This window comes from Sapajus apella, unplaced genomic scaffold (genome assembly GCF_009761245.1).
Source record: "Sapajus apella isolate SASKATOON/1434 unplaced genomic scaffold, GSC_monkey_1.0 scaffold57, whole genome shotgun sequence".
Taxonomy (NCBI): domain Eukaryota; kingdom Metazoa; phylum Chordata; class Mammalia; order Primates; family Cebidae; genus Sapajus; species Sapajus apella.
The window spans coordinates 5,709,848-5,726,471 of record NW_022436997.1 but is presented as its reverse complement, the minus strand read 5'-3'; positions in this window follow the sequence as shown (position 1 = coordinate 5,726,471).

The window sequence follows — 16,624 nt, the reverse complement described above, 5'->3', positions numbered from 1 at the left end:
ATCAAAACGCAGTGAGAGAAGCCAGAAAAGGAACATGATCTACTTGCTTTAAGACATTTTTAGTTTCAAGGTAACCTCAGGTTGAGCCACATTACTAAAAAAAAAAGGAGAAAAAGAAAATAAAAATAAGGAATATAAGAAAACAGTATGTATAATGAAACAAAAAATGGTTACAGTCTTAAGCTACAAACAACGACTTTATATAACAGTATATGAACATATGAAAAGATGCATGCTTCCATTTATTTTGAGAAAGATGAATATTTTTCTGGAATTAAAATGGTCAACTCTCCTTGTTGCAACAAAGAATACGTTATTCAGTGTGGTGGGGTATATTTGCACAATTGAACCAAGAAATAACAGAATACTGCCTGAATGAGGTAAGTGACATGATCTGTGTGGATCAGAGCCACATGGCTGAAAGGAGGCAGAACGATAACTTAAACCAAGTTCTGTCTAACACTTAAATAAACATAAGGTATAAAATTGGGTGTGGGATTCATCTTTTCATTTCTATTTAGGTTATTAACATCTGAGTTCTACCATACAGAAAATTGAATTTTGCCTGCCTAATATCTAATTCATTAGCTGTCCAACTTCTTTAATGCCTAACTCTACCTAACTACTTAAAATGATGTTAGTAATAATGAGGATGGTGGTGATGACAATAGGCAATATTTACTGAGAACTTATGCTGTTCAGATTTTTTTAAGATTATAAAATCTATCTTTTTTGTTTAACATTAACGGTAACAAGATAGATGGTACTATTGTCTCCCTTTTGTGGATGAGAAAAGTGAGACTTACATAGGTTAGTTATCTTTGCAAGACCACATGAACAGCAAATGTCAGAGGTACGTCTTCACCACACACCAAAAGGCAACTTCTTCATTGCACACCAAAAGGCACATTTCTCAACACTATTCTGTGCCTCTCCACTGGTAAATATTTATTCTGATTCAAATAACAGTTCCTTCAGAGCATTATCTGTTCAAATCACCTATAATGTTTTATTTTGTCAAAATCTTCAGTTGTTCCACAATGTTGGTAGAATAGTCAAAATCCTGTATTTTAATTTCTAAGATATTCTGCAATATGGACTTGCACTAACTTTCTATTCTACTACTCACTACTTGTTTGTATGAACATTTGGGTGCAGTCAAAATGGCCCTTCTTTCACTGTCTTCGTAGGGCACCATGCACATCCTTACCTCTGGCTGCCGTTGCTCATATTACATATTCCATCTAGAATATTCTGTCTCCTCGTCTCATTTTTAAATACCACAAAGCCTTGATGATATAGCTTTATGGTTTTCCCATGTCTGTGGGGTTTCATAGACCATTCCACCCCATAAAGATGTGTCCCAATTCTGAAATCACAGCATTTAATATATCTGTTACACTTTTGTTCAATTTATCTTTAAGAATCAGGAATTTTAAACATCTTGTAGTATTACTTAATGCTAAAAAATGTAAGCATTCAATTTCCTGTTCAATTTTAACTTGATAAGGGGGTGGGGACAATGTCATGTCTCCAGGCTTCCTTATAGCATATAGCGCTGTGGATTTTTGCTAGTGAATTCATTATAATGACTTGCTGATTTAGTATTATGAATAAAATGCATGAGTATAGAATTTTAATGTAGGAAAAAAGTCTATATTTCTAAATTTACATTTGTTGCAAAGTAAACAACATTTTATTTGTTGAATTTTAGCAACCAATGAATTTAAAGAGAAAAATATGGTATTATTACAGAAAAGCAAATAATATATCTGGAAGCTTCTGACATGGCTTAAAATGATCCCTGACTTGAAGTAATCATGTCCTGTGTGATCTTTTCCCATTGAGTGTGGCTAGACACAGTGATGTAACAAAGAATATTGTAAAAGTGATATGATGTCACTTCAGTTAGACAAGACCGTCGCTGTCATTTTGCTGGTAGACTTCCTTTCTTATTAACTTTGATGGAACAAGTTGTTGTGCTGTAGAGACTCACAAGATAAAGAAGTGAGGGCAGCCTCTGGCCAATAGGCAGCCATGTACTGAGGCTCTCAGTCCAACAGTCTGCAAGTTTTCCCCACAACCAGGTCAGTGAGCTTGGTTGAAATAGATCCCTCTGCAGTTAAATCTTCAGATGCGACTCCAGGCCTCAGTTGTAGTCTGTGAGTGACCCTGAAACAGAGGGCCCAGATAATCTCTTGGACTCCTGGCCAACAGTAACTTAGGTGATATATGTATAGTGTTTTAAATCGTTACTTATTGGGGTATTTTAGGCATTAAATAATTTTATTTTTGTTCATGTATATTTATATAGTTTTATTTCCATAGATCCTCTGTGACTTTTAAAACTTGGTTTGTTGCAGTCCATATTCTTCACCTGAGAGAGAGCAGTCCTGATTCTAAGAGCACAAACTGAGAAGGGCTCATACATGTTATATCTCATTTCAAATTTACAACAAATGCTGTGAGGAAGGGAAGTTGATAATGTGGGACAGATGTCTATATTAGTGCCATTTTTTAAAAGGTGCTAACACTAATAAAGGATTAAGGTATGTAGAAGAGAAGAAACCATATGTCTACAGGAGTGAAAGTAAAGTGAAAATTATATTTTAAACTCTTTCCATCATATAACAGTTGCCTCCTTCACTACTGATATTTATTATTTCCACTGCTCTGTAATGGAAATTTTACAAAAAGATAATTGATTACAATTTGTGTGTGTGTGTGTGTGTGTGTGTGTGTGTGTACGGAGGTGAAAGAACGTCATCATAATTTAATTTGAGAATGTTGCATTCCTTCTAGGTGAAAACATTCAACCTTCTATTTTCCTGGGAACTGAACAATTTGTGGCATACTAGGCTGGGTAAATTTGAGATTCCCACAAATATTTGTTCACCTGAGACTAACCCAGTATTGTTTCAGATGAAGACTAAAACAGACATCCTCTCCTTGGGTGATAATATAAAATCACAAAGGACTATGGCGAAGGCGTTGTTGTTTCCCCCAGCACTTGTTTCATACCTTTTTGTGCTACTGAGTAAACATTTAACAAAGAGCAAAACAACAGCAATTTGTTCTGACTGGCAAACTCAACATTTGATGCCAATATAGCTTTTTGAAAATTAAATATGCTCAGTTAGTAATGTACACATGTTTGTGTGTGCGTGTGTGTTCTTACATACTTCAACAGAAGATCATGACTTCAATTTAGGTATTTATGAGCAATGACAAAATTTTTTAAAATGTAAAGAAATATTACATATCACATTTATGTATATGTGTGTATATGCATGCATGTAAATATGTATATCGAATTTGTTTTTAATTGATTGTTAATACAGACATCCCTAGGGTTGCTTATGATTAAGCAATTGGAAAGCTCTCTGGAATTATCAATGGCTCCTTAGCTAAATAATAAGTCAGTCCTATTAAGGAGCTGACTCTATGAGGTAACTGCAGGCACAAAGTGCTTCTTGGTCCTACACTAAAAAAACTGGAACCTTTCATTATTGCACCCTTTCATCAGTACCCAGAGAATGGAGGAGCAGCACTTGTAAAAGAAAAAAAAATTCTAAAACAACTGCCACCTCAACACCTGTTCACCCAAAACTATGCAAAATAATTCATATTTCATTATTTATTTATTTGTCATTTTCTCAGTTACTGGAGGGCAGGACCTATATTGTCTGCCTCTTTTTTCATTAAATCCTCCTCCAAACTATTCATTCGGTGACTCTCTTACTTTTCTTCCTAAGACTCAAGGAAGCCTTTCAGAAGAGTGCTGCAGTCAAACTTGAGAGATGGGGTTGCCAGTACCTGGAACACAAACCATGATGCTAACTGAGAATTTTCTACTTATATGCTTCTCAGAAGGCTGTGAAAAGAATTACGTTCTGCATTGGTCCTAGGTTCCTATGGTAGCTGTAAGCATTTTATGGAAGAAATAGTTCCCTAAAACCATCAATTTGTAAATTTTGTTTTGTTCCTCTATGAAAATTAACTCTTTTTGCAACAATTCTTTAGGGGAGGAATTAATCTAATAAACAACTACTTCCAACTTAGTTTGTGTTTAATGACCCCTGTATTGGTTAGGGGAACCTAGATACTATTCACATTAACCCCAAAATATGCCAGATTAATAAAATAAAAGAGTATCTCTTACTTAGGTAGGAGACGAATGCAGGGCTTCCTTGTCTGTGGTGGCTTTCCTCTGGCTATGATCCACAGATCCAGGACCCAAGCACCACCTGGCTTCACTTTCCCCTGTTGACTTTCGAGTCTTGTGCTGAATGCCAGTTCCTGGGTGGTTCTAGGGATTGGGAAGCAGCCTCCATTCTGCTTCTAGACACACAGCCACCCCTGGATGTAAGGGGCCTGGGAAATATCCCCAACTGGGTATCTGTCTCATACTGCAATTTCTCACTGTGGAAGGAAAAATGAAGAACAGGGACAAACATAGCTGAAAGTCAGCCAGCTCTCTCTACCACTGTCTATCACAAATTATTAAAGCTGATAATTTCTTCCTTTTCTAACTCTTTAAAATTTGTCTTACAAAAACATTAGACCTCAGTGTCGTAATTTCTTATCTTGGATTCTAATAATATTCTGGTTGTTGCTTGTTATTGAAGAAAATTAAAAATAGCTAGAGTGCAGAAACCATGATTGACATCAGAGAATCACTCCAGTTACAGTCCTGGGCCTTTGGTGAAGGCACACCTTCCATTTCTGATGGAGGAGCCACATCTTGTCAAGACCCTAGTAGTCACATCATGCACCAGGGTTACAATGGCAGAATGGTAGTTTTGAATATATTATCCTAACAAGGTGTTCAATTCACTTCAGTTAAAGAGTTATTGCCACACTCCTCCCAAACCTTGGGGTCACGCAAGATAAGCTTCCAATATTCTAGTCAATGACTCAGTCGTTCCAATAGTCTCAAGATTGAATTCATCATAAACATTTCTCAATTTTTCCAAAGTGCAAAAATTGCATATAAAAGTTTTGTGCTTGTTCTAGTTGTTCCTGATTTTTAAGTGGCATACTTGCATGTGTAAAGCAAAGGGAAATTTTCCAAATTATGATAGTAATGTTACTAATACATGTAATTTGCATTAGTGTAGTGTTTTTAGAATGTGGTTTACTTTTCAGAGCACTTTGACGGTGTTTATTATATTTAGTTCTTTAAAATTATCTGATGATGTAAGAAGACGGATATTATTATGTCCAACGTAGCATGAAGACATTTTAGCCTGAATGAGCAAATTAGTTTCTCATATTAGTATAGATTCCTGCTAGAACTAAGGCTAGAATAGATGCTTTAGGGACTATGACACTCTGTATTTCATAATATGCAATGGCTTTTAAGCTCTTTGACAGTAGAAAGGAATGTGTTTTAAATATTTGTTATAGCACAAATAACACAAACTATTTGTACTTTGAAAAAAAAGTGTTTTTTTTGTTTTTTTGTTTTTGTTTTGTTTTTTTGTTTGTTTGTTTTTAACTAAAGAACCCGTGAGTATGAAGGCAGTGGTGTTAAAGATCACTGCTTAGCACGTCCACCACCTGTTTTATTTTTCACCTTTTCCCATCATGGGCACACACTGAAGACAGGTATTGTATTGCTTTAGTATTATCTCTCAGCAGACTATTTCTGCAGTTTCAAGGAAAACATGAAAATAAACTATGAAAAAATCCAGTGTTATGTATATCCCAGAATTTTATTGCTGCCTTATGGGATAGTCCATAGGTTTTACTTCTTGACTTAAATGTGAAGACCAAGGATGTGTTTTTAGATATGTTAGTACCCTAGAACTTTATTATGAACATGTAATCCAAATTTGGAAGCTTTCTCTTTTGAAACTACAATGATTTTTGCTTACTGAATGCTGTTTGTTTACTCATCCTTTGTGTAATAAGACTTATCTGTAATGTCTTAAATTGTTTGAATTTCAAGAAAGCTTAGGCTTGTTAATTAGTCTTCCAGGATTCAGTGGTCAAGGTTGTATTCCCTCAAGCTGGTCCCTTCACCATTTCAGAAACAATAGTTGTATTCCCTTCTCAGCCTTTATTTTCCAGCCTAAGAGTCCCTAACTCTTAAGTCTGTTTCTCTGAGGACATGCTACACACATAAACCAGACTTCCAAGGAAGCTAAAAGAGGTAATTATTATTTGCATTTTGGGCATTTAAAAACTCAAAGCTCAGAGGTGAGGATACTTAATTCTAGCTACTTCACCAGATTATAAATTTCTCCTGGGAACACAGCTCCTTCTGTTTGTTTAATCTACATCTCTACTCCATAAGATTCTTGCAATACAATCATACAAATAACCCTGACTCTAGGACTCTGAATAAGAAATGTATTAGAACCCATCAAATTACTAATCCTAATTCTAGTTACTAGGTTTTTCTCAGCCAAGGAAAATAGACCTGTACTATTATCTAAGGGAGTACTGTAGCAACAGAATGAGTATGTTTAGATCAATGAGGTAAGAAATCCACTTTTACTTCCTGTATTATAAACGTATTAAAATCTGTATCATCTAGATCCACGTTTCGCTGTCTTGAGTGATGGAGGTATAATTCAGATGTTCTGAGAAAAATTACACTCCCCAACCTGAGTGGTTTCCTATGGTTAAGTTGCTATTGAAGGACAAAGCGGAAGTTTTCTACAAGGTCTTTTTTAGAGTTTAAACCAAATTTAAAGCTTTTTTTTCCTTCTTCTTTGGCCTCAAAGTTACATTTTAATTACAGTGCAATAATTCGAGGAACATCGGTAATAGGGAAAACTTTTAGACCTTTTGTTCTTTAGCGCAGTCAAGGGAAACCTCATTAGAGAGGATTTTCTTAGTTAGCAGGGCTTCGAGGTTAATGAGCTGTGAGTGATAATATATAGTAGTAATCCCCCCTGGCAATAACAGGTTGTATTTTATACATTCCTTAATCTCAATAGGAAAGGAGGTGATGGGAGAGGGTGAGAAGGAAACCAATTTAAGGGGCTCAGGGATACTCCAAAAATCTCATTGTTGGTATGAATCATAATTGAAAACTTCACATGTTCAAACCAGAGGAGCTGAAAGTTGAGTGGGTAAAAACCTTTCTTCGTGCACTGATTTTAGTGACAAAATGGTAACCTGAATGTTTTCCAATCTGGATCAAATGAGGCATCCCCATATGTGGCTACACTAGGGGCTAATCATTTACTGTCATAAGAAGGAGCCATCAGAGTTTGGAGTCATGAATCCTGGATCAATCTGACAGAGGTGAGGGACAGTAGGAGAGACAGAAGTAGGTGAGAGTGCGCTTACTAAGGGAACAACCTGAGGTGAAGGCAATTTTAGGAAAACAATTTATATGACTTGATTCCGAAGTGGGATATCTCTGAAATGGACTGAGATTCTTTATCAGATGGCTCTAATTTCAGTGGCATTAGAGTGAGCCACAAAACCTTTTCCTACTCAGCTCATTTGGCATTTTATTTGTTGTTGGGGACGCTTTTGAAATCCACATAGTCCATGCCAGAAGTTCAAGGATATAGGGCTTTCTTTCTAACCAAGTTTCAGAGCTCAGTTGGCTGAGCCATGATGCCTTCTTATTTGTGTGGCATTGGACACGTTTCTGCAAAAAAGGAAAAGAAAAAAGTAAAGTTCCATTTCTCCTTTGACAATTTTGGTTTTATGGATTTGCATTCTTGATTCGCCATCAATCTTTTCTAGTCTTAAAAAATAAAGTTCAGGCCGGGTGTGGTGGCTCACACCTGTAATCCTAGCACTTTGGAGGCCAAGGAGGGCCTTCTGAAGTCAGGAGTTTGAAACCAGCCTGGTCAATGTGGTGAAACCCCATCTCTACTAAAAATGCAGGTATGTGTTTCTGTAATCCCAGCTACTCGGGAGGTTGAGGCAGGAGAACCTGGGAGGCAGAGGTTGCAGTGAGCTGAGATTGTGCCATTGCACTCTAAGCTGGTAGACAAGAGCAAAACTCTGTCTCAACATAAAATAAAGTCAAATTAAATTAAATAACAACAAAAAAAATAAAGTTCTAAATTATTGTCTTGATATTAAAGTCTTCCAAAATTTGGCCTTATCTAGTCTTTCCATTCTATCTCTCTTTAATTCTCCCATAAGCCCTCTGTTAGAGTCAGGCTAAAACACTCATTTTCTTCTAAACATGCAAAGCCCTTTTTAAACCTTTGTTCTTTAGGTTAATGTTACCTGTATTGCTTTTCTTCTTTACTTCTAGTCATCTACCTCCTTCTATTCTTTAGTGTATGGCTTAGGGAAAAAAATAACAAGAAAAGAACATCTTAACTACTCTATAAATGCTTCTTTATTGCTTCATTTAATAAAAAGAAAAAATAAATCTTTGTCCTTTATCTGTTTAAGTAATACTTTTGTAAATATGTATGAAATACTTTGAAAATAATTTGAAAGTGCTTTATAATTCAAAGGTGTTTCTAAAATTATTGATATTGTCGTGTTTTTCTTTAAATAAAATAGTTGTATTTTAAAACTGAAAAAGTAGAAAAATAGCAACTTTGAATGAAAGATAATCCTATACATCACATAAATTTTACATGAAGAGCATGTAAATCTTATTTCTTCTTGTTATTGTTATTTATCATAAATGCACAAATATTTAATTACCACCAGTCCCTTGGACCATTCTTGTATAACGTTGAAAACTCACTTTTAAATTGATAAACTGAGAAATATCTCATCCAGGTCAAACATATACACTTACACACACACACACACACACACACACACACACACATACACACACCCCACAGGAAATATTCCTCCCCTAACAGAGATCTCCTTTCCAGGTTCTGGATCGTTGAGAATACTCAATCAGTGTTTCTCTTCCTTGACATGTTTTGGAGGAACCCTGCCAAAGGCTTCTTTTTTTGCAGAGCTCTCACTGACAAAGAACTTCCCTTTTGTTGGGATAAAACAAGAATTCCTCTTATTTTATGTTTTCATCTTATGGCCAGGCACCAGAAACATCAAGAACACTCTAAATTGCAAAGCATGTCTATTTTTTCCTATCCAGGGAGGCTAGTGTCAGGGCACGTCAGGGTGATTTAGCCCTGAGCTCCAGCTACTCTTACTCAAGTCCCTGTGTGGCAGGCCAGGTCTCACTAATGCATACCTCCATAACAACCATTTCAGTACTGACGGAATGGTTAAGTTAAATATTAAAAGCTGAAAAAAATGCTAGTACCTTTATACAAACCCAACAGGAGTATTTCCTAGGCCTTTCCTGGGCCTTAAAGCATGACAAAATAATGAAAGAATTCTTAGCAGGATCCATTTAGGATTAAACAGGTTTGTTGGGGGTCTGAAGAAAGTCCAATGACCAAGTTTATTGGGGTTCAGAAGGAACTCCCCAAACCTCTGTGATTTAGTAGGAGACAAGATAAGGGTAATCACCCCAGCACCTGGACCCATTTAGGTTAAGTAAATTTACTGGAAGGTAAATTAGAGGAAGGTCTTCAGAACTTAGACCTTAGTTATAGATTAAAAGAAGTTAATTGCTTATGTCTAGATGGATGCACAGTTATATGCAGACATACAGCTTAGAAGGTGTATAAACTCCGGAAAACTTTGTAATTTTGAGTTTGTCTGGTAATAATTTCCAGGCCTTCTCCCTGTAACTGGTTGCAGAAATAAAATCTCTCTTCTTCCCCAATACACCTGCATCTCATTATTGGGCCACAAGAAACAGCAGTCCAACCTTCAGTTTGGTCCAGGAATGCCTGGGATGCAGAGTCAGGGCCATAATATGTTGTACTTCTCTTTGTAAAAACTCAAGTTCAAAAGCAATTACTTCTGTTCTACTATCTACTTGAAATACCTCTTGTTTTTAAACCTGCAAACACCATCCTTTATAACACTCAAAGGTTTATATTAACTATTATTTTCAGTCGTTGATTTGTCTTATTGATTTGGGACTATGACACATCTGTAGTTACTTCTTCAGCAGAAGAGTTAGATTGATTCCTGAGTTTTTAAATCTCACAACCTCTTCTGTTCTTAACAATTCCTGAGTCAAGATTTAATTGAGAGAATAATCATTGATTGGTCATTTGAAAGGAAATTATAGGTCAATAGAAAAAAATATATAAACCATTTCCGTATAGTTTTTAGTAAGATAAAATTTTAGAGAAGAAAATCTGGATGATTGGGGCAACTACTTTCTTTTGGGTTTTGATGATAATGTTGAGCCTTTTGGTACTTAAGAATAAAATTTCATATTGGATAAACCTGAGCTGTCAACCTGCTGGATAAACCTGTAACTATCTTGTGATAATGAGTGAGTTCTCATGAAATCTGATAATTTTATAAGGTGCTTTTTCCACTTTTGCTTGGGACTTCCCCTTCCTGCCACCATAAGAAGGAAGTACTTGCTTCTGCTTCCACCATGATTGTAAGTTTCCTAAGGCCTCCCCCGCCCTGCAGAACTGTGAATCCATTAAACATCTTTCCTTTATAAATCACCCAGTCTTGGGCTGTCTTTCATAGTAGTGTGAGAATGGACTAATTCAATCATTATCAGAAATTTCAAATTAGATGATGGCTCTCCAGTGCCTGAAAACTTTCCTGGTGAATTAAAATAAAATCCAAACTACTTTCTCTGACTTTTTCCTTATTCCTCTGACCTTACATTGCACTGCCACTCAGCAGGAGTAGTATCCTCTGGGATCAGCATCATTCCAGGTCCATTGAGTCAAAATTTCTGGGAGGAAAACCAGAAATTAGCATTTTAACAAGTCTCCCCAGGTAATTTTACATACGCAAGATTGGGAAGACCATTGTCACACAACCCGAGTTTGTTACAGGATTTGCTCTAGACCTACAGGATTTATTTCCATTCTTTAAACTATTCAATATATTCTATTGTCAGGTGATACTGTTTGGCTCTGTGTTGCCACCCAAATCTCATTTTGAATTTTAAGCCATATAATCGCCACTGTGGAGGGTGGGAGCTGATTGGAGGTGATTGGATCATGGCGGCAGTTTCTCCCACACTGCTCACGTGATAGTGAGTAAATTCTCATGAGATCTGATGGTTTTATAAATGGTAGTATTTCCTGTGCTTTCTCTCTCTCACCTGCTACTATGTAAGACATGCCCGCTTTGCCTGCAGAAAGGGAAGCCATGATTAGAAGTTTTCTGAGGCCTCCCCAGCCATGCAAAACAGTGAGCCAATTAAACCACTTATCTTTATAAGTTACCCAGTCTTGGGTAGTTCTTTTTAACAATATGGAAACAGACTATTGCATCAGGGATTTTAACCCTCTGCCTATCTGCATAGAATATGCCTGTCCTTGATTTTGGCATGAGTTTCTACTTGTCTCTCAGGTTCCTGCTAAATACTATCTCTTATAAGATGTTCTCCAGACCACACCATCAAACACTTTGCCCTCCTCATCCCTTTATTGTACACTTGTTGCTCTTGTTTTCTTAATAGCACTCATCACTATTTGACCTTATTTTTTGTGTTTATCTGTGTAGCCTGACATTACACTAGAACTGAGGTTCTAAGACAGTAAATGCCATATTCTAAAGTGTGGTGTGAACCTATCTACAGTAATTGCAAAGGAGGTTAAAGAAAAGAGTTTGTACCCTTATGGAACCATCCTATTTCAGTCTGTAAGATAAGATTGAGAGGCCTAGAAAAGGGCTGTGCAACCGAAAGTCTGGGTGTGGAAGATACTACCTCTTTCAGAATAAGGTAGGGATAGGTAGGCTTTTCCTGAATATCACAAATTAAAAACGAAAAAGCTCCACAGAAACCTCTTTGAGAGTTAAGACATATCTCTTACACACACTGAAGGGCCACTGGATTTTTGTATGAGAGAATCTCAAGCATTAGAGAAGGTGCTGGATACCTGTTCTGATGGTAAAGTGAAGGAAGAAAGGTGTCTGGCTGCCTTACAAGGTGATCTGTAATCCTGGACTTTGAAAACAAAATGGACGAATAAAAAGCATACCTCTTGGGACACATGATGTCCCCTTAAATCCTCTCAGATGTTCTACCAGTTGCCAAAAGAACTAAGTGAAAAAGAGAAGAAAGATCTCTGTGTGAGGTCGAGGGCTAAGGAAGGTGCTATGAGCAACCAACAGCTGGGGAGTGAACCAGCCCATCAAGGGGACTCCTGAGAGTCAATTTGAGTTACAGTCAGTTTCCCCAAGCTGCCTGGCCCAGAGAGATTGCGGCCATCTCACATTTTAATCAGGTAAGGCCTACAGTCACCTTTAGCTTCCTCCCTTCCAAACTCTGACCCTGGAAAGATCAGCATAAGTCAAAGAGGGAAGAGGAGGAAGCCATCCACAAACCAGGGTCCTGCAGACATCACCCAGGCTTCTCTCCTCCTATTGTAAAAGAATGACATGCAGCCTGCTAAGTTAGAAAAGAGGAGAAACCATAACTTTAGATAAAATACAAGGTTTTGAATCTTACTGTGTCTCTACTCATTAATTATCTACAAGAGAATATTTATTGCATGAAATCACCTCCAAATCATGGGAATTTACCTACATTCCATTCAGGGTGAGGAGAATAAATTTGAAGACACACCAGGAGACTTCACAAAAGTACTTTGTGATTAAAATTTGTGCATAGAGTTTCTCAACACACAGAATGCCTTATTTTTCTCCTGCTCATCCGTAAGACCAAGCAACAGGGATTCTAGCCATAATTGTTTATAAGGATTCCTACCGCAGAATTATATCTGGTATCAATTATAAACTTAATGAATATCTGTGAATGAATGAATAAATGTACAAATGCATGAGCAAAGAAATGAACACAGTTGGTAGACTGGAGTTTACATGGTGATTCTCTAATTTGTGTTATATAAATGGAAACTTGGGTTTAATTTACTATTAAAAATGAAATAAAAGCACCCACCTCTGAGGCTGTTATATTAGTAGAAATGAAATAAAATAAAATAATGTGCATACAATTCTTAATATAATGCCTTAACCATAATTATTATAATGATTATAACAATTTACTTTAGGAAACAAGGAACATGCATTTGTATTATTCCATTCAAACAGAAAAAAAATAAATTTTTTTTGTGAATAAAAGTTGATGCAAGATTCCATTTCCGAACCTATAGAAATGGATAGGCTTTTCAGTGTTGGAGCAGAGAGGAGAGGTGACTAAAGAGCTTGGGATGCATTGTAAGGAAGGAGAAAGGTAGAATACGCCAGGTGTCTGGAAATTGTTGGGCAAATATTGTCAGTCTTCACAACTTTATCATTACACACCTGAGTTAAATTCATCAGCCTCGTGAATGATTTTGACATGAGTCTCTACCATTTTACTCTTGCCCAAATACTGCTTTTATAATGACACTCAACAACAACAACAAAAATTAACAACAAACAAGACTTCACCACTACACATTACGCCCATGTAAGAAAAATGCACTTGTAGTTTTCTATAAGTGATAAATCTATAGTAAAAAATAAAGATTCATTATTAAAATGCCCAGCCAAAACACCCTGCAGAGGCCCCAAATCCTTATACTGGTGTTCCAGAATTATCACATGACTGAACCTCTCCTTCAACTTAAGTCTTACAATTCTTTACGAAGAAACTTCTTCAAGCCATATTCATCTCTTTACTGTCCCTTGAATATATAACAAACATTGAGCACTTGAAGCACTTATTCGTTTTACATTCTCTGCAGGGAAAGTGCTTCTCTCTGTTCTCATCTTATTCTGATGCCTCCTTCTTTGGAAGCCAAGCTCAAGTTGTTCCTCCTGGATTCACTGTCTCCTTAGTCTGAAAAGCCATTCCTCTAATTGCTTATAAAGGTTTTTGTCCATTTATCACAAGCCATGGGAAACCTTTCTCATTGTGCTGTCATATAATTATTTCATTTCTGTAGTTCAGTTATATATGGATTATTATTAATTTTTTTACATATTTCTTTCATCACTATTACACAAAAGAATATAAATGCTTTGACAATAGATATTCTTTCACGTCTGTTTATTCTGCCCAGTAACTGACACAGTATTTTACACATGATGTGTTTCATAGAATTCTGCTGTGATGTGGATGTTGCATATCCTGATGGCTTACAGCAGTGCCACTCTTAAAGATGTCGCAGTGCCTTATCAAAAAGACAGATACAACCCTCCCCTTGAAACTGCAGATCACCTTAAGGAAAACTAAGGGAAGTGTATGCTTCATAATAACCCCAGCCATAGGCAGCTGTATCACCTTAAAATATTAAGACTTATTATGCCCAACCAATATTGAGAATATCTATTTCTGGCTAATTGAAAAGAATTCCAGTACCATTTGCAATTTTCTTTATAATTCATCCAGCTCACTGTTATGGGGAAAAAAAAATAGGTGGAGGGAAGACAAAAAAGTATCGTATTAGTCACATAACCCCAAATAGGCTCTTAAATAGACAAGAGTGGGGAAGGAGGGGCTCAGGTCATTTGTGTTATTCAAAATGAATTATTTAAATATCTCTGATAGAACCAGTTGAAATAAATTTGGAAATAAAGTATAATATTACCACAGAGTCATATTGTTGGTGACAAGAGAGCTAAAAAAATTGGGGGGAAAAATAACTGACTGGTAATATTTTAAAGGGTAACCAATGCTCACTAGCAGCTGCAGTAAGACATTAAGTAATAGAGCACAGTAATGTTAACTGCTCTCCTGGTAAGATCGGTAAATGAAATAAACCCCAGCATCCGGGGTATCATTAATCTATAGTGAATAATGGTGGTGGTAGTGTAAGGAGATTAAAAAGGGCATTGTAAACATTTGTGGCTGTATAATATACAAATTAAAAATGTGAGAACGCTTGCAGCTGCATAATCTACAAATTAAAAAGTGTAATAGCATGGCATTAATTACTGGCTGATCAATTCCCCCATAATTGCTAGCATGTAGATGAACAATTATAGGTCCGAAATGTTATTTGTGAAAGAGACATTGACCTTGGAACTGTAAGGAATGATACTCTGTTGTAAGGTAATACAGGATCCTATCAAATGTGGTTCTAGTATTTGTAGCAGCCGCCAGCTCAGTGCAGGGCTGTAATCACCACACTATTTCTTTCGATTATGGTGCCAGAGGGGTTACACATTGTTTTCTCTTTTTGAACAGAAACACCCAGTGACCTTCAGCCTTCTGAAAATGGGACCATCAGGCCTCATTTCCAAGTTCAAACAGTTTTAATAAAAATGAAATAGCAGGAGATAATGTACTTTACCCTTACAGTCCAACAGAGCAGTTTGGAAAGTTGGAAAGACAAACTTGGTTCAAATGCAAACATTCCAACTGGGACTGTGGTGGTAGATCTCAGTATTTCCAGATCAACAATTTTCAGGTTGACAGCTGATAGTCAAGTAATCAGAGACTCAAACATTTGATAGATATTAGAAGTCGGGACATTTACCTTTATTCTCTCACCATCCTTAATAGCAGAGGATAGAGCAGAGCTACACTCTGGTGGACAATTTCCTATTGTGGTGACCATAAGATAAGTAAGGTGAGATCTACCAGAGCCCTTGCTACATTTCTGTGGGCTAGGTCCAAGTTAGCTATGTTAGGGCCATTTTTGACCCTGAATTATAACTTCATACTCAGGAATTGCCAACATTCTCATTCCCCCTCATTTAAATGTCACAATCTGGATTACGCTCACTGTTGAAACTGTCTTCATAGAGGTCATATTAACTGCCAATCTAATGGATGTGTTTTACACATCTCCTCCCCGACCCGCTCCTTGTAGAACTGAAAGCTGCTGACCACTTCCTTCACCTAGAAATTCTCTTTGCTTAAACTTTGCCAAATTTCATGGCTGCCTCAATATTCTTTACATTGTCCACTGTAGTGATACTAACAGTGTCACCCTTATTCTTCTTTCTTTTCTTCACTTTCTTCTTTCTCAGGGGAGTTTCAATGATTTCTAGTATATTTCAGAGCTAAATCTCTGGTCTTGACCTCTTCTCAAGGCCTGCAAACCTATAGCCAAAACCCTCCTGAGCATCAGCCAATGCAGGGCTTAGCCTGGCAGATTATGCATGTGCGCCCTCTCAGGACTCTCAGTATCAAAATCCCTCCTCCTCCTCCTCCCCTGATTGACTGACAGCCAGCATGCCCACTTAATTTCTTAAGCTTCCAAACCCCTGATGCAAAGTGAAACACTGTGGCTTGTTTATATTTTCCTCTAGAATTTTCTTTTCTCAAAATTCTCCCTATCATTCCATTGTTACTTTTTTCTTTGTCTTTTACTGGGATTCTTGTTGTAGCTTTATTATTCTTTCCTCCTTCGCTTTAAGTGCTCCTCCCAAAACTCATTTTTCAACTCCTTCTCTGTAGGTCCTTCTAGACTCATCACTAGCCCACTTGCAATTTTTCAAGTGCTTTGCATTTTTACTGAGTACAGCTAAGCCTTTCATCATGATCCACAAATCCTTTTCTAATCTGGTCTCTGCTTAATTCTCCAACCACATGTGCTACTGTTTTCTGATCTCGCATGTTTGCTCCAACAATAATTAACAACAACAATGAATGCTATAAACGAGGTCAGCTTTATCAAGCCTCCAGGCTTTTGCACATACTATTCCCCCTGCTTGA